Source organism: Natator depressus, chromosome 3 (assembly GCF_965152275.1).
Source record: "Natator depressus isolate rNatDep1 chromosome 3, rNatDep2.hap1, whole genome shotgun sequence".
Lineage (NCBI taxonomy): Eukaryota > Metazoa > Chordata > Testudines > Cheloniidae > Natator > Natator depressus.
Genome location: NC_134236.1, coordinates 147,343,196 through 147,367,078, shown reverse-complemented (window position 1 = coordinate 147,367,078; position 23,883 = coordinate 147,343,196). Strand labels below are relative to the sequence as shown.

At 42.8% G+C, this 23,883-nt stretch overlaps 1 protein-coding gene across 2 annotated transcripts in view; it reads right to left on the bottom strand.

Moving 5' to 3' along the window:
- Positions 1-23,404, bottom strand: part of CDC42EP3 (CDC42 effector protein 3) — a 39,248-nt gene extending 15,844 nt beyond the window's left edge. The window contains exon 1 of one of the 2 annotated variants that reach the window (XM_074947077.1): positions 22,901-23,404. The gene's annotated coding sequence lies outside the window, so the exon portion shown is untranslated. The remainder of the gene's footprint in view (positions 1-22,900) is intronic. The other variant, XM_074947078.1, reaches the window with a different exon arrangement.
- Positions 23,405-23,883: the final 479 nt, after the last annotated feature.

The window sequence follows — 23,883 nt, the reverse complement described above, 5'->3', positions numbered from 1 at the left end:
CTATGCTTTGACTCTTCCAACATGTGCACTTCTAGTGTCTTTACTTATTATTTCAGTAAAATGTATAGACTGGTGTGTTTTTATTGCTTGATTAAACCAATCTTAACACTATTCTGGTGGAATGCCCTTCATACTTGAGAATATTTACTTTTCCCATGTGGGAGAAGATATGAAAAGCTTTCTTGTGTGTTTTTTCCATGTATTGGAGCACTGCTGTTGGACTTTCCATTGTAAGTCCCTAATTTCATAATCGCTTAGCAATAATCATTTGCTCCCTGATGAAACTTAGCATACAAAAAGTCTCAGGGCACAAAAGTGTTTTAACAATTTTGAAACCACCTTACTTCACATTAAAAATTGTACATTGCACAGTGCTAAAGTAACAAGTATCTCTTAACACTATGTTCTAGTTTCCTTAAGTATTTTGTTAGTATGTTTTACAATTAAATGTTAGGTGTAAATAATGTTAGGATTAGCAGCTGGTTCTCAACTACTGTGCACACAGGTACACTTTTCCAAACTCATTTTGCTAGCTTGAAAGACCAACATAGTTCCTTCGGCCCATTTCGGATCTCACTCAGTTAGAAGTAACTGTTGAAACCAATGGAATTACATCAACCTACAATTGGTGTAAGTGAAATCAAAAATCACACCTCTTTTTCCCTTCATTCCAATTAAAGCAGGATGGACCCTTAAGATTTAGATGCATTATATGTAACTCCACATCATCCACTGCACTCTTGCAAAAGCAAAGAATAATTTTAATGTCACTGCTGCTCCTACAAGTAGTGGGCCTGGTCCTCTTACACCATTTTAACTCTACTGATAAAGACATTACAAGTGTGTCCCCAAGAGGAGCAGTGCAGTGATTGACTGAGCATGCACTCACTTATGTGCCTATTAGGGGGATGCTACAGACAGCAACAGCAGAAGCACAGACACAATCCATACAGACGGGTTTGTCCTATAGGAAAAAGGGAAAATTTGGCATATTTTATAGAATCATCGATTCCAAGGCCAGAAGGGACTATTGTGATCATCCAGTCTGACCTCCTGTATAGCACAGGCCACAGAGCTTGACCAAAATAATTCCCACAGCAGATCTTTTAGAGAAACATCCAACCTTTATTTAAAAATGGTAGTGGTGAGGAATCTACCACGACCCTTGGTAAGTTGTTCCAATGGTTAATTACTCTCACTAAAAAAATGTACACTTTATTTGCAGTCTGAATTTGTCTAGCTTCAACTTCCAGCCATCGGATTGTGTTTCTCTGCTAGACTGAAGAACCCATTAGTAAATATTTTCTCCCCATGTAGATACTTGTAATCAAATCACCTCATAACCTTCTCTTTGACACTGTCACCATAAGGCATGTTTTTAATCCTTTAATCATTCTCGTAGCTTTTCTCTGAACCTTTTCCAATTTATCAGCACCCTTCTTGGATTGTGGACACCAGAACTGGACACTGTATTCAAGTAACATTTACACTAGAGCCAAATATAGAGGTAAAATAGCCTCTCTACTCCTGTTTACGATTCCCTTCTTTATGCATGAAAGGATTTCATTAGCCCTTTTGGCCACAGTGTCACACAAAGCTCATGTTCAATTGATTATCCACCCCGACCCCCAAATCTTTTTCAGAATCTTATGCAAAATTTCAGTCTTATGCAAAATTTAAACCCATGACCTTCAAGTCTGGATCTGGTCAACACCTACACAGTCACTCTCATATACTACCCTCTTTAAAAATGTCCCTAGTCTTCCTGTCATCAGGCACTTTCCTTTGCTCCTGCAGTTTCAAGACAGAGCATAGCTCTAACCTCATCAGAAAATGGAGCCTTGTGTCAAACTGAATTAGTGCAAAATTCAAAAACAGCAACAGTATCTGATGTGAAAAACCAGAAGATTTGTACCAGAATTTGTTTCCACCATGAATATTATGACTAATGTTAAAGAATATCCTGTACTTTTAAATATTTTATATTTAGACAGACTTCTACTGTTTTGGGAAAAGTAGGACGTTTAGGAAGCTGTCCTTAAGACATTTTCACAGTGCATAAATAACTCTGAGAAGAATACGGTCTCTGTTCAGCTACTGCACAGCAGAACTAACCAGAAACATTAGTGCAGTCCATGGTATTCCATCTTAATCGTCGTTCCCATAATCTATTAATATTAAAGAGTTAGTAATTCAATAATTGAGTTACTTCTGCACTACAAGTCAGGATTCTGGGAAGAGTTATTTCCCATCCCACCCCTCCCCTTTAGGGCATTAAAATACCCAGTGTTTTAAAGATTTACCAGACACCAACTAACCAGGTCAGTAAGAAAAATAAAGGGAGGCCAGCAGCAAAGCAGAGAGAGGCCATGCCTTTGCGAAGCTTCAGAGGGGCAGCCGTGTTAGTCTGGATCTGTAAAAGTGGCCAAGAGTCCTGTGGCACCTGATAGACTAACAGATGTACTGGAGCATGAGCTTTCGTGGGTGAATACCCACTTTGTCAGATGCATGCGAGAGGCTCAACTAACACTCCACTTCCTTTCCCGGTGGTGGAAATCCCAGCAACTTCTCCTTCAAGGAACTTGCTCAGAAACTCTAGCTCCAGTAGAGCAGTTAAGTCCCTGATATATTTTGACGTCATTATTTTAAAACGGAAACTGAAGACTAGGCTGCCAGGAGTTGCAGAGCCTCATTGGCAGCTAACAGAGAAGGGGGCTAGGCAGCAGAACAAAGCAACCAGAGGAGAGGTGGTTTCCTCTTTAGTCTTTAGCTTCAAAGAAACGAGAGAGGAGAATGTCTCCTGCTCTGATGCCTTCCACCAAGTTCCCTTCTGATCATACCTAACCCCAGCTGAATGAGCTGCCCTTAGCTGTGAGGGGACCCCAATGAGTCCTTTAAGATTCATGAGGGAGGAAAAGAAGGTTTGGGGCAGGGGATGACAAACAATGAGCTTCTTAAGGGTCTACAGGTGATGCTACTGAATTAGGGTTTATGCCTTTACCCATGTGGAGGCCTCAACTCCTGCACACTTCCAAAGTTCAGCTGGAGTAGGAATCATCACATGGGCTTCAAGAGGTCTGCAGGCAGAAAGAATGGAAACAGCCACTGATGTGTTGCTCCCTCTCCCAGCTATTATGATCATCCTATTCACCCCTCTGCCTTCTACATATCTCCTGAGATCAAAGGAGGAAGTCCCCATCCAGCCCATGTCTACGTGAAAGGTGCTCCCCTCTTGCAGAACATAGGAAACCAGCAGGAAAGAGAGCGAATGACCTTGCTTTCTCTCTAACTCAAGTCCACTATTCTTCCTAGTTCCATGTTAAAGCTATTTACAGGGATAAAGGAAATTTAAGGCAAAAAACAAAACCCTTTTTTAGGGTGGAGAGTGCATAGCAGTAATTTAAGGATTAAAACCTTTACTAAAATCAATGCAGTCATCAAGAAAAAAAAAAAAAAGATTAACATCTCCCCCCACCATTAGAAAGTCTGGAAATCTAGAGCAAAGATTCATCTTTCAAGAAACTAAAGTACTGGAATGCATGGAGGAAATTCACAGTTAAGGTACTTATACAACCAATGCTGCCCCCCCCAATGATAACTTAAGGAAATCCATAACGAAGAGTTTGATCGCACCAGTGACCACAGAACATTAATCTTTACTATAGGAAGGTTGTGCTGACTCAGGCTTTGTTTACACTGGCAAGTTTCTGCACAGTAAAGCAGCTTTCTGCGCTGTAACTCCCAAGATGCACGCACTGCCACGCCACTGGGTGCGCAAAACTGCGCAGTTACAGCACTGTAAAAAAAACCACCCTGACAAGAGGCGTAGAGCTTTCTGCGCCGGGGCTGCAGCGCCACGGTGCCGGTGTAGACACTGTGGCGATTACAGTGATTGGCCTCCAGGAGGTGTCCCACAATGCCTGTCCTCACCTCTCTGGTCATCGGTTTGAACTCTACTGCCCTGCCCTCGGGTGACCAACCAACCATCAGCCCCACCCCGTAAATTTCTTGGGAATTTTGAAAGTCCCCTTCCTGTTTGCTTGCTGATGCATGCAGTGGTCTCAGCGCATCTCTCCAGGTGACCATGCCTGCTCCACACACCAGGCGATCCCCCGCTTGGAGCAACGCTGAGCTACTGGACCTCATCACCATTTGGGGAGGAGGCTGTCCAGTCCCAGCTGCGCTCCAGCCGTAGGAATTATGATACCTACAGACAGATTTCACGATGCATGACAAAAAGGGGCCATGACTGGGACATGCTGCAGTGCAGGGTGAAAGTGAAGGAGCTGCAGAATGCCTACCCCATGACATGGGAGGCAAACCGCTGCGCCCATGAGCTGCCAGTTCTACAAAGAGCAGGACATGATACTTGGTGGCAACCCCACCTCCACTACCGAGCCAGGAGGAGGAAATCTTGGACGAGGATGTGGAGGGGGAGGGAGACCCAAAGGCAGAGGACAACTCGGAGGTCAGAGATGCATGCAGCCAGGAGCTCTTCTCTACCCCAGAAGAGGCTAGCCAGTCACAACTGTCAGAGCTTGGCAAAGCGCAAACAGGAGAGGAGGCCCCTGGTAAGTGGCTCTGATTTTGGGAATCACTGAGGCAAGTTGTTAGGAGCAGGAGGATTGCAGAAAGCAGGCTTATGTCTGTATGATGCACGTACCACCATGTGCCTAGTCTGAGCGGCAGAACAGGGTGTTGACGGACTCCCTCACTTCACAGGAATCTGTTTCAGAGCTCCAGGAAACTCTCATGGAGATACTGAGCAATCCGCTGCCACAGGTTCTTTGGCAGGGCTGCTTTGTTTCTTGCCCCATTAAGAGAGGGAACCATTGCTGCACACAGGTGAGTGGCTTCTGCCCTGGCCCTTATGCAAGAGTCTTGGAGAAGACCCTCCCTTGATTCCCTGCTCATTCTCAGCAGCGAGATATTGTCCATAATGAACAAAGCCTGTGGAAAATGTGGGGGGCAATAATTATTATAATGCCCCCCAACAGTGCTGGCTCTCCCCATGAGCCACCTGCCCAGTGGACAGTATGGCCCTGGAACACTAATTTCCCATACCCCTGTGGTTACTCACCATTTTGGGGGTCTTGTGGCTCATATATGCTTGACTGGGGTCAGCTAGTTAGGGATAGATATGTGAATAGCGGCAGTGTCTTAAATCACTGAATCAGAGATCTGTATGTTGCAACCAATACTGCTTCTGTAAAATGTTGCATTTTGGCTTCAGAGATATGAACTTGGGAGCCCACCCTCCCTCTTTATCATCGCCGGCTGAATGGCTGTGCAGAATTAGAAAGCGGCCACAAAGAACTAAAGGGGACTTTCTGTGTGATGTCATGATGCACTCCACAGACGAAAAACAAGAACTGAAGGAGTGGCGGGACAGTGAGAAGAGGGACTGAAAGGGGAAGGTGGATTGCCAGAATGAAGCCACGGAGTGGCTCTTAAACGTTATGGAGTGCCAAGCGGACATGTTCCAGGCGCTACTAGCACTGCAAACCGAGCAACTACGCACCCGTCCTCCCCTGCAGCCGCTGTAGCAAAAAACTTTCCCATGCGCCCCGCAGACACTGCCAACACACTTATCCACAATCACCTCCAGTCTGTACCCACTGAATTCCACTCCTGCCCCGTCACAGGACAGCTCTGGGGACTCCTAGTACCCACTGCACTCAACACCCGTCCCTCTGCAGTTTAGCTCTGCTGAAGTAAAGTGTGCGCTGCACTGTATTCCAAAGGACAAGGTTGCATACAATACTTGGACATATACAAATCTTTAACTGTCCCGGGACCCCACCTCCTCCTGGGACCCTCCCTTCGCCGATCCCCCAGAGTGCTAACGTGTTTTTTTGTTTGTCTCTCTCCTCAGGTTGTTTTTTAATAAAAGAATTGTTTTGATGTGAAAGCAATCTTTATTCCATTAATTGAAAGAAAACAGAGCGCCACAAAGTGGCAGGCAATTGTCTTAAACCTTCATAGTGCATCGTCTGCACCAATCACTATCACCTCCTAGCATTACAAGAACTGCACTCCCGAGCACAGCAACAAATATTAGTGGCTTTCAGCTTCAAATTGATGCCTCAAGGCATCCCTGATCCTTATGGAGCCATGCTGCGCCCCTCTAATAGCCCTGGTCTCTGGCTGTTCAAATTCAGCCTCCAGGCGCTGAGCCTCAGTGGTCCAGCCCTGAGTGAAGCTTTCACCCTTCACTTCACAAATATTATGGAGCGTACATCACATGGCTATACGCCTAGTAATATGGTCATCGGCCAGATCTAACCTTCCAAATAGGCAGCGCCAGCGGGCCTTTAAATGGCCAAAAGCACACTCAAACAGTCATTCTGCACTTGCTCAGCCTGATCTTGAACCGCATCTTGCTTCTGTCAAGGTTCTCCGGGTATGGTTTCACAGGCCACAGCATTAAGGGGTAGGCGGGGTCTCCCAGGATCACAATGGGCATTTCAACTTCCCCTATGGTGATCTTCTGGTCTGGGGAGAAAGTCCCTGCTTGCAGCTTCTTGATCAGGCCAGTGTTCCGAAAGATGCGAGCATGATGCACTTTTCTGGACCAGCCTACGTTAACGTCCGTGAAACGCCTACGGTGATCCACAAGCAGCCGAAAAACCATAAAGAAATACCCCTTCCGATAAATGTACTCAGTAGCTAGGTGATCTGGTGCCAGAATTGGAATATGCGTGCCATCTATCGCCCCTCCGCAGTTAGGGAAGTCCATTTGTGCAAAGCCATCCACAATGTCATGCACGTTGCCCACAGTCACAGTCTTTCGGAGCAGGATGTGATTAATGGCTCTGCACACTTCCATCAACACAAGTCCAAAGGTAGACTTTCCCACTTCAAACTGGTTAGCAACTGATTGGTAGCAGTCTGGAGTAGCCAGCTTCCACAGTGCAATAACCAAGAGTTTTTCCAACGACAGGGCAGCTCTCATTCTCATGTCCTTTTGCCGCAGGGCTGGGGCGAGCTCATCACACAGTCCCATGAATGTGGCTTTCCTCAGCCGAAAGTTCTGCAGCCACTGTTCATCGTCCCAGATGTGCATGACGATGTGATCCCACCACTCAGTGCTCGTTTCCCCAAGCCCAAAAGCAGCGTTCCACTATGGTCAGCACCTCCATGAATGCCACAAGCAATCTCATGTCATAGTTACTACGCGTGGCGAGATCAATGTCACACTCCTCTTGTCTTTGTACTTTAAGGAATAACTCCACTGCCACTCATGACGTGTTAGTCAGAGCGAGCAGCATATTGGTCAACAGTGCAGGATCCATTCCTGCAGACCGAAGAGGCAGAGCACACAGTACACAAACCTTTGAAAGATGTGCCAAATGCAGACAGAAGTACAGGGATTGCTGGGATACGAAGCAATGCATCACGGGTCATTGGGACAGGATCCAGAATGTCCCACGACCCCCTCCGCCTTCCCACAACTCTTAGTGGCAGAAGAGGAAGAGATGCTTTGTGGGATAGCTGCCCAGAGTGCACCGCTCTGAATACCGCTGCAAGTGCCTCAAGTGTGAGCATGCTATTGTGCAGGCACCTGACAGTGTGAACACACAACAGCGGTTTCCCTTCAACGCTCTCTAAGCGGCGCTGAAACTGCCAGCGACGTAACTCTGCCAGTGTAGACATACCCTCAGTGCTTTGTGATCATACACAATACATGGAACAAACCTACTGCACAAATTCCTACTTAGACAAAATCCACAGAGGAGGCAAATCAGTCCCATTCCCCTATAAAGGCCTCCGAGAAGCTAGGTGCCAACAAATATCCAAATGTCAACTTCCTAGGCCCAGATCACGATACAGCCCTTACATGAAAAGATCAAAAGTTAGCAAAGTGACACCACATCCCACTTGGAACCAGAAATAAAAGGAACTAATTATAAAACCAATGTTCCATGGCACACATTTTTACTCCATCTCCTGCAGGCTGCATGATTTCCTGGCTCTTTAATAATATTTTTTTGGCTGACTAATGTCCTTGTAAGGCTTTTTACCTGGAAGTTATTAATATGTACAAACTTCACTTCACCTTAGTTTTTTCAGTAATTCCCAGACAAAAGAAAGTTAACGGTAAGATGCTTAGCTGAGCTCAAAACAAGACTCTTCTCCCCCTCCCCCCAAATAGAAAAAAAGAGATATTTGCAAAACATTTTTTTAAATCCAGGACAAAATACCAAATTTGTAAAAGCCATTTATTCAAATTCATTGGCTCTTCTCTCGATAGTCAAAAGGACTACTGTGAAGAGTGAAAGGGTAACACTCCTTAAAATAGTCAGAGGAAAATCTCATTCAGCTGGTAACAGCAAAGGAAAACCCTAGTTTTTCAAAATCTGCTTTTGACTTTCTACTTGAAATCCTGCATGGAGTATCGAATATAGCCTTTCTTAGCTATTCACTTTCTTGTCAAGCTGCCATGAAAAGCTTTTTGTCTGAAAACTTTAAAATTGGAAGTTGAGTAGTACTCAACTAATATGCAACCAAAATAGTACACATTCAGCTAATCTTAACTCATTCACTTTGACTAGATTACAAAATACTATCAATATAATTTTCAAACTTGAGTGCCTAAAGCTAGGGACCTAAAGTAAGTGAATTTAAGTGCTCAACTTTAGGCAGCCAGTTTTAAAAACTTTGGGTTTAGTCTTCAGATAAATTAAAGCATTTTTTTAAGCAAGAATTCTTCCATCAACCTAGCACTCTCTACAAGGGGACTTAGCTCATCTTAACAACGCTACTCAGGGGCGTGGATTTTTCATACACCTGACCAGCATCGTTAAACGGACCCAATTTGCTAGCCTAGACAGGCCTGAGTGAAAGACTAATGACAGCAGATGATTTAAATATTTTTAATACATTTTAAATTAGCTGAGGTTCAGTTATTTAAATTACATTTCAAGATGATGTGAGTCTTTATAAACAACACTCTCAAACTGCCGTTTATCTTGAGTTGTGTGCCCATATAATTTTCCTATTCTAGCAACTGTAATTTTAGGCTTGAGATGCTTTGGGAGCTCATAAACCCAAGGACTACACACTGAAAATTCTAAAACTGACAACCCCTAGTATTGCATATCAAAGAAACACTATCAGTCAATCAAATCATCCGACTGACTTTGCCATTTTAGACAAACATCTTGAACCCCACCTTGAAACCCTCTCCTCCATACAGAGTACGATAAATACAACTTCCTTCGTGTTACAGTACTTGTGGTCAATACATTCTTTCTTACAGCATGTATTACAGGTAGTGCTGTCTTTTCTTCAGGTTGGCCAACACTTTCCATTATAAGACCCTGCTTTCAGTTGCTTATAACTTTGCCAATCTGTAGCCATTTGGGTTGAAATTTTCCAGCCAGGTGTTTGCCTAAGACTGAATATTTTGGGATAATTTGAGCAAAAATGGTTGAGCCATTTCCAAGAATGAAGTTTAGGGAAAAAATACATTGTATAAATCTTTTTTTAAAACATGGGCAAAACCACCATTTTGTTGAGTTCTTGTGCGACTATGCTTTGGAGCATGAGTTTGAAATTTGCCTTTGTGTAAGAGATGTGCCTTTTGCTGTTCCTGAAAAAAAGCTGCTCAAAGTGGCCCAATTAGAAGCCTTTGAAAACTTGCAATTCACGCATGCTCAGTAAAGACTTGTTACTTTGGGAGCTAAGTTCGCCAAAGATTTCATCTGCACTGAGCAAGTTTCATCCCCTTATGGCTCCCATGTGAATGCACCATACCCACAAAACAACAGAGCGTGCTCCAGCCTAGAGCTGAGCAAGGAGACTTTCCCTGCAATTGCTGCTCTCAGCTGCTGCAGCTGTGGGCCACTGTGGTGTTGAGCACTGGAAGCGAGAGCAGAGACTGTCTCCTGTGCTCTCAGTACTCCCCTGCTGACACCCACAAAGCATGGTGGAGAATGCACTCTGACTGGAATGCAGAAGGGACAAGAGCAAGAGCTACATGTGTGGGTGGGTGGGTGGGTGGAGGGGCAGATTGGGACAAGGAGCCAGAAGAGGGTGGGATCAACCCAGAGCATAGTCCATCCTGTGTACTGAGGGGTGAGGTGGGGCTAAGTAGTACGAGGTCATTAATGTGATCGTGCATACACATAACGAGGCCAAATTAAGGTTGTACAGACAGACAACCTTAATTCTGACATTTCCTAACTCAGGGGTAGCCAAATATTTTTTTGTCAAGGTCCACACTTTTTGGTCAAGCCCTAGGTATAGTCAAGTACCAGACTCCAGAGAAACATTTTTCACACCGCAATAACAATCATCATAATGAGAAGGGCAAGTCTACATCACAAAATTAAAGTTGACTTAAGTTAGGTCGACATACAACCACTGCAGTAATTATGATTTTTCATGTCCACACTATGCCCCCCCTGTCAGCAGTGCGTGTCCTCACCAACTTAACTGACAGTGTGGGGCACTGACAGCCCAGAGCCCTGCCGCCCTGGGGCTCAGGTGGTCAGCCCTGCATTTACATCACCTGTTGCTGCCTTTGACAGCCCAAGTTGTCAGCTGTGGGGCTGAGAGCTTGGGCTTTTAAAGGCAGAAACAGGCAATGTTAGCATAAGTAAATAGGGCTGTCAAGCGATTAATTGCACGATTAATCACACTGTTAAAGAATAATGGAATACCATTTATTTAAATATTTTGGATGTTTTCTACAGTTTCAAATATATTGATTTTAATTATTGATTTTAATTTAAGAATACAAAGTGCATAGTCTTCACTTTATGGTATTTTTGATTACAAATATTTGCACAGTAAAAAACAAAAAATTATATTTTTCAATTAACTTAATACAAATAATGTAGTGCAATCTCTTTATCATGAAAGTTGAACTTACAAATTCAACTTATGTACAAAAAAAAACTGCACTCAAAAATAAAACAAAGTCCACTCAGTCCTACTTCTTGTTCAGTCATTTGCTCAGACAAACAAGTTTCTTTACATTTGCAGGAGATAATGCTGCCGGCGTCTTGTTTACAATGTCACCTGAAAGTGACAGCAGATATTTGCATAGCACTGTTGTAGCCGGCGTTGCAAGATATTTACATGTCAGATGCGCTGAAGATTCTAATGTCCCTTCACCTTCAACCACCATTGCAGAGGACATGCATCCATGCTGATGATGGGTTCTGCTCGATAACGATCCAAAGCACTGCGGACCGACGCATGTTCATTTTTATCATCTGAGTCAGATGACACCAGCAGAAGATTGATTTTTTTTTTTTTTGGTCGTTCAGTTCTGTAGTTTCCGCATCAGAGTGCTGATCTTTTAAGACATCTCAAAGTATGCTCCAAACCTTGTCCCTATCAGATTTTGGAAGGCACTTCAGATTCTTAAACCTTGGTTCGAGTGCTGTAGTTATCTTTAGAAATTTCACATTGGTATCATCTTTGCGTTTTGTCAAATCTGAAGTGAAAGTGTTCTTAAAACGAACAACATGTGCTTGGTCATCATCCGAGACTACTATAAACATGAAACACATGGCAGAATTCTCCCCCAAGGAGTTCTGCCACAAATTTAATTAACGCATTTTTTTTTTTTAAAATGAGCGTCTTCAGAATGGAAGGTTTCAGAGTTACAGCCGTGTTAGTCTGTATTCGCAAAAAGAAAAGGAGTACTTGTGGCACCTTAGAGACTAACCAATTTATTTGAGCATAAGCTTTCGTGAGCTACAGCTCACTTCATCGGATGGAAGCATGTCCTCTGGAATAGTGGCCGAAACATGAAGGCGCATATGAATGTTTACCATATCTGGCCCATAAATACTTTGTAATGCCAGCTACAAAAGTGCCATGCAAACGCCTGTTCTCACTTTCAGGTGACACCGTAAACAAGAAGTGGGCAGCATTTGTAAATGTAAACAAACTTGTCTGTCTTAGTGATTGGCTGAACAAGAAGTAGGACTGAGTGGATGTGTAGGCTCTAAAGTTTTACATTTTTTTTTGAGTGCAGTTATGTAACAAAAAAAATAAGTCTACATTTATAAGTTTCACTTTCACAATAAAGAGACTGCACTTAGGTACTTGTATGAGGTGAACTGAAAACTACTATTTCTTTATCATTTTTACAGTGCAAATATTTGTAATAAAAGTGATAATATAAAGTGAGCACTGTACACTTTGTATTCTGTGTTGTAACTGAAATCAATATATTTAAAAATGTAGAAAAACATCCAAAATATTTATTAAATTTCAATTGATATTCTATTGTTTAACAGTGAGATTAAAAAAAGTGTGATTAACAGCGATTAATTTTTTTTACTCGTGATTAATTTTTTTGAGTTAATCATGTGAGTTATCGACAACCCTATAGGTAAATAAAAAGATTTCACGGTCCCTTCAAAAGCATCTGGCAGTCCGGATTTGGTCCACAGTCCGCCTATTGACTACCCTGTCCTAATTTAGGAGTGCTTGACTTTTCCAATTTAACATTCTTTGAATGTAGTTTGTGTGTAGTCTCCCCTCCCCCCACACTTACTTGATGTTAATACTGACATTGTAACAACAGCTAGAGTATCTCTTTTGCAGTACTACAGGAGGAAGTTGTAACGATAATTGTAGAGTATTGCAGTCTTTCCCTGCAAATGTGAAGTGTGGGTGGGTCAGAGGAAGTGAGAGAATATGGTATTTTAGGGCCCAATTCTAATTATGTATACAAAACGCCCATTCATTTAAACGGGAGTTAAATCCTTGCTTAATCTGAGAATTGGGGCCTAAAATGTATTTCTTTCCTTAGACGTTGTTCAGCTGCATACAGATTCTCTTTTCATATTTTCAGTAAAAAGAAAAGGAGGACTTGTGGCACCTTAGAGACTAACCAATTTATTTGAGCATAAGCTTTCGTGAGCTACAGCTCACTTCATCCTGTAGCTCACGAAAGCTTATGCTCAAATAAATTGGTTAGTCTCTAAGGTGCCACAAGTCCTCCTTTTCTTTTTGCGAATACAGACTAACACGGCTGCTACTCTGAAACCTGTCATATTTTCAGTGACTTATTCAAACACAATTCAAAGATGTAAATTTTAATGGATATACTTTCTGCTAGGCAAAGGCATCACTAAAAGTATTTAAAATTACGAAAAGATTGTTACAGTTTTAGTACATGCCACTCCACAATTTCCTTCAAAGTCTCCTTCAAAGTCACAAAAGTAGCATCCTGGCATTCCAGCTGCTATTCAATGCCAACATTAACATTAGGAAATGCGTATAGTCTTCTGCCAACGTAGAGCTCTTGAGTCGTTTCAAGGTAAGATGATATGCAGAAGTCAATAAAAATAAATTTTTACTTTTTAATTACTTAACATTAGACAAAAGATGGCTGTTTGCAATAAAACTACTATTTTGCACTGGTTTATCCTGTTTGTTGATTTTCATCTCCTGCGCAGATCCTTTTAGATCCATTAGTAATTTTGATACTGTTGCTCAGAGGTGGTTGAGTAATAACTGTCAAATAATTGTTTAATGAAGAATGTTGCAACTTCTTAGAATGAAATTAAAGTGAATTTTGTTTTGTAATTGACCACTCAACTCTACCATTAAATCAGTGCTTTTGTTGATGTGGCTATGGACCCTAGGCACAAGTGAACGGAGGTAGCTTAGGAGATTCCAGGGACAGGTCTAGGGTCTTCTGTACTTTATTTTAAAGCATTGCCCCTCAAATGCATATTGCTCATGTACTGTACGTCAGTGAAAGTGTATCAAATCCTGCCAACTGGGAAAGGTGCATATAGGAACATAGTATTGCCATAAAACCAGTGCTGTCTAGTCTGGTATCATGTCTTTGACAACAGGCTCTTCTATTCACACTATCTAATCTCTCTATATCATTCATTTTGTATGCCTTTAAAAAGGAAACCAATATTTGCTATATCTTTTTTAGATGGGATGACTAGAATTAAACACTGCACTCCAGGCGAGGGAGTGCCACTGATTTATATAACATCATTATAATATTCTGAGCACTGTTTTCCATTCCATTCCTTATGCACCCTACTAGTATTGAAGAACCCATGTGTGCATGTTATATCTACACCAGGGGTTCCCAAACTTGGTTCACGGCTTGTTCAGGATAAGCCCCTGGAGGGCCGCGAGATGCTTTGTTTACCTGAGTGTCCGCAGGTATGGCCGCTAGCAGCTCCCAGTGGCCGCAGTTCACTGTTCCCGGCCAATGGGAGCTGCAGGAAGCTGATCTACACATACATCACTGAAAGATGTTGCCAAACTGCAGGAAGTGTCTTTGGTCACAATGTATCACACCCTCTTGAATTGTGGTTATTCTTCCAGGGTCCTATTCCAAAAAGTCATGAGCAAACAGGCAGCCAAGTTAAACTGATCAAGGGTAGTAAACTTTTGCATCAATCCTTTGCAAGCTGGAATATACAAGTGCCTCACATGTAGGACAATCAGTCACATTATCCTCTCAATGTCACTTGCATTCTGGCCATACAATTCTCTCATTGTTTAAGAAGTCTCAGGGCCAAGAGCAAACAAACAATCTAAAGGCCAAAAGAGCTAGAAAGAAGAATGAGATAAAAGGTAGGGGCTGTCAAAAGGAACTTAACATAATTGAACATATCTGTACATACAAAAATTGCACCAGTAGCCCTTCTCTCTGATTTGTGGGGCATGCACACAGGAGCTGAGATATCTTTGTGAAGAAAAAGTTAAGTATAACCAAGGATGGAGAGACAGCTATCTGAGGGTATATTATGCCTTTCTCCCCCATCCTCCCCCCCACCTTCCATGACTAGGCACTGCTGTATTTAAAAACTAAGAGCAGATCCTGTGGCATTTCCCCCTTCCTTCAGTATTACTCTGACATATGCGGCTTTTGTTTTCTTAGGCTTTTTGTTTTTAAATTCCGTGTGACTACATGACCTTAATTCTCTCAACAAACTCAGCCAGATTTGTATTCACATTTAGAAGAATATCATCATGGTTGGTTCATCATGCCATCATACAGTTTTTGTAAAATTAAGAAGATTTATACTGGTATAGATATAGTCTGAAACTGAAAAGGGAGATGTCAATAATTTATAGTTGTTATACAAGACAGGAATAGAGTCTTATGGTCGGGAGACATTTTATAGAAAAATTCAACACTGTATCCCCAAAAGAGAGTATATCAACTGTACCTGAAAACAAAGATGGTAAACTGATACCAAACACTACTTACCACTGTCAATGAATCATTAGAAGCAGTGGCAATAGGTAGTCTGAGCATGCTACTGTTACTTAATTACTGGTGTGCCAAATTGAAAACTGAATGTTGGCATATTTGGAATGTGCACTTTGAAGCGTACAGTAAAAAAAAAAAAAAAAGTGACATATCTCTGTCTAATCTTTGCCCGTGTTCCAGGTTTCGTTTATCTACCTCAGAGAATAAATAGAATTAAAGTCATTTTAGGAAACTAAATCAAACCATATTTAGCTACAACAGTTAAATTGAGTTAATGGTACATTTAGAGGGTTTCTATCAAAGATGTATGAAAAGCATTTAAAGAGATGTTAATATAAAACGGGTTGATTCTACTCTTGTAGTAGGCCCATATACACAATACTGAGAGATACACATACAGATGGAGACAGGAGCTGTGGAAGTGCCCTAAAAGCGGGGGTGCACAGGCGACTGAACCGTGGCTCTGTCCCGCTGCGTTGCACTGCCCCCAACACTGCTCTCTCTCTCTCTGAGCCCCCAACCTCACACCACCCCTTACCCCGAGGCCCCACCCCTGCGCTGCTTGTTCCTCCGAGGCCCCACCCCCACTTGCTCCTCTCTCCTTCCACTCCCCGTCGTTCGCCCTTACAGCCAGTAAAAAGTGGGAAGGCCATGGCCCCCGTGCACCCTCCCCCCCCATTCCAACACCCTTGGATGGAGAGAAGAATAGTTGTTTTTTGAGCACAGTATGTTTTCTTAATGTTTTGTTGAATACAGTTAGAAAGGTCAGATTTACCAAGAAAATTACTCAAGATAGTTAAGTCCAAAGCTGACTGCAAAGAGTTACACAGGGAGCTCACCAAACTGGGTGACCGGGCAAGAAAATGGCAGTGAAATACAATGTTGCTAAGTGCAAAGTAATGCACACTGGAAAACACAACTACAACTACACATAAAAAATGATGGGGCCTAAATTAGCTGTTACCACTCAAGAAAGCGATCTTGTGGTCATCATGGATAGTTCTCTGAAAGCACCTGCCCAATGCACAGCAGCAGTCAAAAAAAATGAACACTTCAGGAACCATTAGGAAAGAGACAGAGAAGACAGAAAATATCATGTCACTATATGACTCCATGGTACGCCCACACCTTGAATACCGCAAGCAGTTCTGCTCACCCCGTCTCAAAAACAGATATAGTGGAATTGGAACAAGTATAAACAAGGGCAATAAAAATTATTAGGAGTATGGAACAGCTTCCATACGAGGAGAGATTAAAAAGACTGGTACTGTTTAGCTTAGAAAAGAAATGACTAAGGGAGATATGGTAGACGTCTATAAAATCATGAACGGTGTGGAGAAAGTGTTATTTCCCCCTTCACATAACACAAGAACCAGAGGTCATGCAATGAAATCAAAAGGCAGCAATTTTAACACAAACATAAGGAAGTACTTCTTCACACAACACACAGTCAACCTGTGGAACTTGTTTCCAGGGGATACTGTGAAGGCCAAAAAGTTAAAAAAAAAAAAAAAAAGAACTAGATAAGTCCATCAGTGGCTATTAGCCAAGATGGTCAGGGATACAACCCCATGCTCTGGGTGTCCCTAAACCTCTGACTGCCACAAGTTGAGAGTGGATGACAGGGGATGGATCACTTGATAACTTCCCTGTTCTGTTCATTCCCTCTGAAGCACCTGGCACTGGCCATTGTCGGAAGACAGGATACTGAGCTAGACTGACCACTGATCTGACCCAGTATAGCTGTTCTTATTATGTTTTTAAAAAGGGCAAGAATACACATGGGGGGGGGGGGGACACAAACAAACACCAATAACCAAACTAAAATTAAAATATGTATATGCCCTCAGCACCATAGTCCCCGAGCATCTCCCAAGTACTAAAGAAATAATCAACTGTCTCTTACAGCCCCTCTTGTAGTAGGCCCTCTCATGTGAATCAGAGTCACTTCCTTTCAACACTGAACAAGGAACTTTACTAGAATAATGGCTATTTGCTGGATAGTGCAAGAAGCAGGAGTAAAGTCTTATGATGTTCAAAATTCTTCATAATTAAAATTACATATGAAAAAATCCAAAATTAGAATGTTAAGATTGCAAAGTCAAGGAATGAGAAGTTAGGAAATGCCAGGATTAAAGTTTCCTGTGCAACCTTAATTCAGCCCCATTGTGCATACACATTATGACAGTGGTACTCAACACTATATAGGAAGTCTGTGGCAGCTTAGCAATAGAACCCAGCTCTCCTGGCCCAGTACCTTAAAATAAGAAAATATCTTCTCTCTTCTTGAAACCTCTGGCCTCATTCGTTGTGCACTGAATGAGGTGAAGTCCTGTGGCGAAAAATAGTATGAGATTATGTTATGACTGATGGTTTTATAGTAAATATGCACAAGGGAATCAAATTAAGGTAACAACCAACCTTAATTCTGGCACTTCCTAACTTTTGCAACCTTAACATTCTTTTAATCTAAATTTTTGTCATTAACTTCCCAGATTTTTTAAAAGCCAACAAACAAACAAACAATATTAACATTCTTTAGTCAGATTGTTTTAAATTGTTTCTTATAGTTAAGATTTCACACCAATGTCCAATTAACATTTCGGAGAAAGAACGTTGTGATTAAAGATTCAATGCCTCAGTTCTGCCATTAAGATGCAAGAGCTCATAATACACATGCTCTGTTTTGCTGGAAGATTTCTCTTGGATCTCAATGAAGATCAGACTTGATATTTCAAATATTTCTAAGATAAAAACATAAAAAAAACTCCAACTCCTACTGCTTTTTAGCCCTTCTTTATACACCATAAAAAAAAAACCACACAAAATGAGTGAACAAACCCAGTTTTAAAAAAATGCTTTGCATGTTACCTTTAAAATATTTTTACTGCCATAAAAGTACATCTGGACAGCTTCTGTGAAGCTTGGATGAGAAACTCAGTCTGGATGACTTCAGCTTGTAATCAGCAATTTTATCTCTACAGAAGGTCAGTCACTATTTGCAATGGCATAGAATCACAGAAAAGATCACTTGTATCACCCAGTCTGACCCTCAGCAAGATAACTGCCTGCATCACTTCATCTAATGTCTTATCTAAACTTGTTCTGCAAAGAGAATGCCTTTACTACCTCCTCTGATAGCGATCTAAGTAGTGAAACAGAATTTCTGAACTTCTTCCCAATTCAATGCAAGCATAAAACATTAATGCAACATTCAGAGCGTATAGTTAAGCATCTACATTTCATCTAATGTAAAAGTTAAGTTTGAACACACCCCCTTAACTCTATCCCATTGCATGCACGGTCATGCTATCTTTATATGTATGAGGCTGCGTAAGTTTTCTGACCAATATATATAGCAGCTTCTTCTACAACCGTAGGCAAAGATGTAGCATATACCTTCAATAAAATGATCACTGTGTACATGCAAGAAGGTAAAATTTAAGTTGAGTATTTCAACCATAACTTTTGCATTCTTGGGCTTTTGGGTGCTTGAATGTGCAGTCCTAGCAAATGTAGGTTTTTGTATATCATTTCCTAGACTTTTAAGAAGAAAAACATTTCCAGCTCACTGACACCACCAAAGGCAAAGGTTGCCTATAAACGTAATTAGTAATTTGTGGACTCAAACAGTATTAGTGTGAAAACGAATGCTTAGCTTGCAATACCTGGGCACTTATCCCATGGCAGCATAAAGTTCCTCTTATCACCCTGGCTAGCTCTCTAGCTCCCTGTCATTTTTGTATACTAACTCAATCTGTATTGTTTTGCAAAACTCACTGAGTTACTTCCAAAACCACAAAAATATCACTGTTGTCTGCCTACTCCAAGATTGCTTCTGTTATACCTGATTCCTGTAAGAGTCCCATGTTGGATTAATAGCGTGATGAGCTTAATACTATTTTAAATTCAATGCAAGATTTTGGAAGTAATGATTACCTCAAGTAGGGCATCCAAAAATACAATTAATAACATTAAATAAAGGAGTAGGTCCATTGCAAAGCATACTGAAATGGATTCACATTTTAGGGTATGTCTTCACTATAGAGTTGGCAAATGGGTTAGACTAGCCTGGTGTGAGCGTTCCCACAGCAAGGGCACATTTGTGTTATTGTGTCCTCCCTCGTGCTGTCTTCGTTGCAGAGCAAACTCGGGCTCTTATTTTAGTGTTGCCTCTAATCTCTCTCTCCCGTCCACACAAAAAACCCTTTCACCCGAGTTTTGCAGTGCTTAAATTCTGTCTTAGCTGGAAGAGTGGGTTAGACCTCAGGGGCTCCTTTCACTTGGGCTGGTAACTCGTCCACTTTTCAGTGAGGATGCAGGAAAAAAGTCACTTGAGGGCTGACAGTTCTCTTGTTCATGTCCCTGCCCCCCCGTGCCCAGAAGGAAAGACAAGTTCTTCCACAATCCACTGGGAAAGAATCAGAGCAGCACCATTTACTGCAGCACATACCCCATAAGTCCTAGCGACACACTTGAGTGGCGCACCAGTGAGGACGCAGTAATTTTGCAGTGGGCTTTGCAGCGTGACTGCTCACACCTGGGCTATGCTAACCAAGCTGACAATACCCAGAGTTAACTCTGCAGTGAAGATGTGCCCTTGTAAGGCCATTCTAAAGGAGGCAGAGTGACTCTATTCAGGATAATCTGGGAACCCCCAGAGTAGGGCAATGGCTGTTTCGAGTGTAATGTAATTCTTGCTGCATTTTTTTCACTACTTTACGTTTGCATCACTAGCTGTGCAATTAGATCAAATCCTGCAGTAGCACGAACACTGTGCTTCTGCTGTGCAGTGGAGTCAGGATACGAAGAGGCCACAGAGTGGACTCTGCAGTCCCTGTGGAGCAGCAGTTCTACTCATGGCAGAACGGGAGCGTGGTAGATGCATGGACAGCAAGTTTATGAATTCTCTTGATCCTTTGGAATACCACCTCACTGAAAAGGAGAAATAAAAGGAGGAGAACTAGAGCGAGTCAGGAAGGTGCTCTGAACTTGGTAACGAGACATGAAGAGAAACTCTTCCCTGTACAAAACTCCTACTCAAGACTTGAGCTCGGGGACCAGGATTTCACCCATAAGGAAGACATTTTATTTGAAACAGATTATTAAGTATGTTGCTCTGGTTTACAGAAAAAAAAACTAAGAACAGTTTTGTTTGCCAAACCGATGACTTTACTTGGTCACATCAGAGCTGATACAAGTGGTTTGGAAGAGTTTTAAAACAGTTCTTTGGCACTAGATTGCAGTATGTAGCCACATCACTTGAAGGGCTAGTGCAGAGCCACAATGCCCCAGGGAAAGCTTGGGCTGAGACTGCACTTTAAAAGATAATTCTCCCCTCTTCTCCCCCCAGGCTGCAAACTCCAGACCCTTCTCCTCCTGGTGCATTTGGCCTGCTTTGAAGGCTGTAATGGGGGGGGGGGGGGAAGGGGGGAGCCACAGCTATGTGTCCCCTCATTCTTGGGGGTGATGTGTACTCTTGACACTGCACAAGTGAACTCTCGCTGAGCTCATGAGAGTGAGGACTGTAATTTTCCTTGATCTGTGCAGAGGATGGACCCTGTGAAGCCTCCTCTCCCTACACTGCTCACCCATACTAGGGCCAGGGAAAATCTGACTCTTTACTATTTTTCTGAAGAGACAAACAAAAACCTGTTTAAAAACCAATTTATTCCAGCATATTCCAACGTAGAAACAAATGCTCAAATCAAAGAATATTTTGGCTGTATAGATCTACTTTAGTCACTTTTCAAAATACCGGTGCTATAAATGCTACTTGTAACATGCTGCTGTGAGAATATAAATCTAAATATGAACACAGTAAAAAAACTAGGTCCTTCACAACACCATTTAAAAATAAAATCCTTGCAACACAGTAATAATTTAACTATGTACACGTTTATATTTCTGCAGTCACCCAGGTGACATTTTGGATTCCAATATTGTGCTTTCTTTTCCTGTGAAGAATGCACAAAATCCTGCTCTTGGAGATTCACTGAGAACCACAATTCCCTTATTGGTACCATGTTTCAAAAAAATCCTAAGTGAAGCACAATCATTTTATAAGAATGACCTCATTAAGATTTCAAATGAAGATGAGTTTTAGGAATCATCCATTTAAGGTTTTCAATTGTTTTTAAATTCATGCTTTTAATTGTTTATTCAAACATACTGTCCCCTGCATACCTCTCTAATCCACATTTAGCAAGGAATAATGAATGACCCACTGAAATGATTGGTGACAGTGGAGCAATTTCCCAAATGCTTTCAAAGAAAAGTAAAAGCTCAAGCTCATTTTAGTTAAATGAAACAATATTTTATAAATATTAAGATTCTAAATACCTTTAAATCACAACTACAATCTACAGTGATGAACTCTTCCACTAATTGCTTCCTGCATTTGGGACTTTATTTTCATGTGAAGTAATTTTTTTCAAAATCTTACCTCAGCTTTACTTTTAGATAGCATCCTAATAAACCCCTTTGGTGAGTTCCTGACTTACAATCTGTCAGACAATCCATATTACACTGTACCATAGCCTCTCTTTTCAGCTTTGATGCATTCAAGTCACAGCTACGTAGCTATTCAGAAATGCAGCATTCAAGTAGATATTTATTTTTAAACTGACCCAATCCAGAACTGCACTGCAAAAATGACATCCTGCCAAAAAGAAACAAAAAAACCCAAACACCACTCTATTTTTATTCAAATATGTGACTCTGAAAGTAGGAAATGAAACCAGGTATCACCTTTAGTAATAAATTGCATCAATTACATTTGTCTGTCTGAATGCTAATTTCTGAAGTCACTGAAATTGACAGCTTTTTTAAAAAATTAATTCAGACAGTAGCCAAGCTGTTTCAGTGCAATTGTTCTAAGTTGCCAAGTGTTATGGCAAAACACACTGCATCTTGACTCCTGTAATCGGCTCCTGAGAGAGCAGAGTAAAAAAACCTGTGATGCTTATGGCAGCTCCACACCCAGAATTTTGCCCACTCTGTGCACACAGAAGGGCAGAACAGAAGAGCCACGCTGAGCTGGGTAGATAAGATCCCAGGGCAGAATTTTGCCAGTTGTTCCCTGTGGAGAGCAAAGTATCAGCCAAGATGCACGGGGAGAGCAGAACTGTGCCCGTTTCATGCACATGCTGCAGAATATCGGAGCAGATATATGCCAGGTGGCTGCCTGCTGGAGCAGAACTGGACTTGTTTCACAGGGAGAGGGCAAACGGGAAATCTGAGCCCTGACGGACTGGGTGGCTCTGGGAGGGAGCAGAATTGTGTCTGTTTTGCAGGGAGGAAGGAGAAGAGGATCACTAGTCGCATTGCACCGGGCAGCCCTGAGCGCAGAGCTGGCTCGCCCTGCGCACCCCGAGCACAACACTGGAGTCCTGCTGCATGGGGCGGATCCGGGCTCACTGGACATGCCCAGGGGAAGCCGAGGGGCGATGCCGCGAGCAGCTCTGAGAGCTGAACTCTGCCCCGCTCGCGCCTTGGGAGTGCTGCTCCCTGGGGGTTAGTATTTACAAACCCGCCCTGCCGCCGCTTGCAGCCCAAAATACGAGATCTCCACATCATGCAAGGGAAAGAAAACGCCCGCTGCCCGCAAACCACCTGCCTGCCAGGCCAGGAGGCTCATGCAGGGGCTGGGGACGCAGACCTTTGTGCGCAGCAACTTACCGGCTTCCCAGGGCGTCTGCTCCTTCCCCCGGCTGCGCGGCTCGGTGGCTGCGCCTCCTGCAAGCAAGGCCGCCTGTGAGGAGTTGGCTCTGCCTGGGCTGGCAGCCGCAGCAGCCTTGAGGAGGGGGAGGGGGAGCAGCAGCTGGTTGGGGCGCAGAGACGCCTCTCCCGTGACTCAGAGGCAAGAGCAGCACCTGTGACCGCCTGTCACCCGGCAGCTCCCTCCCCCGCGCGCCCTCCCCCTTCTCCGGGCTGGTGCATTGGATGGGAAACGCCTTACTCTGCGCCTTGCTCGTCCCCAGAGGCTGCAGGCGAGAAAGCAGCAGCAGCATCCACAGGCTGTTGCAAGCCTGATGTCTGCAGCAGGTCCTGCGTGTGGCCAGCGCTTCCCTCTGGAGCCTGGGTGTCTGCTCACACCGGCACCGCTCAGGGCTAAGCCCACGTGCTTGCAGAGGGCTGGACTGGGCGCTAGGCAGCTCTCTGGTGTGAGGCAAACTGCAGCTGAACTGAAAACCTGGCACAGCCCAGGGCTGGCTGGAATACACTCAAGACACACTTGATTTTAAATATTTCTCGTGATGGCTAGTTTGCGCAGCATTATGGAGGCATTGCTAACTGCTCCCTAGTTAGAGCTGCATCTGAACTAATGCCAGGCATTCAAAAAAAAAAAAAAAATCAGTCAGGAGACCTCTCCCCCCCAAAAAAAATCAAGATTGGCTGCGGAAAATGAGTTTGAAACCACATTTGGGGTTCTTTTCATTTGCTTCCTGATTTTTGCTTCTTTACAGTTCAGGATTGCAAGATTTTCTCTGCAACCAGGAGGGCTGGGGAGACCATTTTGTCTTAAAGGAGTGGTGAGATTTTGCATGGAGTGCCATGAGTCCAGGAGCTGGGATTTTAAGAGAAAAAACCCCCAAACATAGCAAGAATTGGCAACGGAGCTCAGGCTTTTACTATGCCCAAAGATACAAACACACACTTTA